Source organism: Cyprinodon variegatus, unplaced genomic scaffold (assembly GCF_000732505.1).
Source record: "Cyprinodon variegatus isolate N-32 unplaced genomic scaffold, C_variegatus-1.0 Scaffold1194, whole genome shotgun sequence".
Taxonomy (NCBI): domain Eukaryota; kingdom Metazoa; phylum Chordata; class Actinopteri; order Cyprinodontiformes; family Cyprinodontidae; genus Cyprinodon; species Cyprinodon variegatus.
In genome coordinates, this window is record NW_015151647.1 from 83,904 (window position 1) to 85,037 (window position 1,134).

Here is a 1,134-nt window from a genome sequence, read left to right on the forward strand (position 1 = left end):
CCTATGTCCTCCAGCAGTCTAAGCCTATAGCAGCAGAACTATAGAGATAGCTCAGGATAACCTGAGCCACTCTAACTATGAAACAGGACAAAAGCTAAACGCTGCGAAGTTGCTGCAGCTGAGGTTGTGGAAAGAGGCGTCACGTGTGGATCACAGGGGTCACGCAGGCCGCTGCGGCCCCAGAGCCATCTCTGAGAACAATAATCCACAGCAACCCCAACCCTGCAGAGGCTTCTGCCGCGGTCAGCAGGACTATGTTCATTCATCCGAACGGGTCTTTTCAACAACTGATATGTAACACTCTGGTTTGCATTTTTGCTGCAGAGAAAAGTTCCTGCAGAAAAATCGGCCTGCATAAGATCATAAAGCAGGGAAAACTTTAGTTAGTAGGTGGATTCTGGCATGCAGTTTGTTGTGTAAGCCCTGCTGAGCCGCCCATGCCACTCCTTCCACCCACTGCCCTGTTCAGAGAGTCACATGATCAAATGAGCAGGTGATCTTCCAGAATGCTGGAGGTGATTACGTCTCCCGGCTGATGTAAGGAAGGCAAACCCCCCTGTCACAGTGCTGAGTCATTATCTGGTAACGAGTGGGCGAAAGGTTAAAAAGGAGTTTCACAATCTAGGTCAGCCCTCAGTGTGAGGAAGGTCATGTGATGTTTCTAGTACAGCTACGGCGGAAGCTTTGCATACTTTACAGGACAGAGTAATGGAAAAAGATAACAATAAAAATGTTTGCACACATGTCTAATTTGAAAATGTAAATCAATAAATTTGTACAAATTCAAGAATTATATTTGTTCCCAGTTCTCAACTTACACATGTGTTAGATCAGGACTTTCATATATCAAAACATTGTTTTAGAATTTAACTCGTACAAATTAGAACTTTGCAACAATACAAACCAAGGATGGATCACCAAAGAGTATAAATCAAAAATGTACATTTAGAAATGTATTTACTGGTAAATTTCACAACATTTATTTATACTGCACTTGAAATTAGACAATGGAGATGTTTGTTTCTGATTTAAATCGTGTAAACCTTATTACATTGGAAGGTAATTTAACCTACCCATTGAAATTTACCACAAATACACTTTTTCAAAGAAAATTTTACTTGCTTTACTTTATTC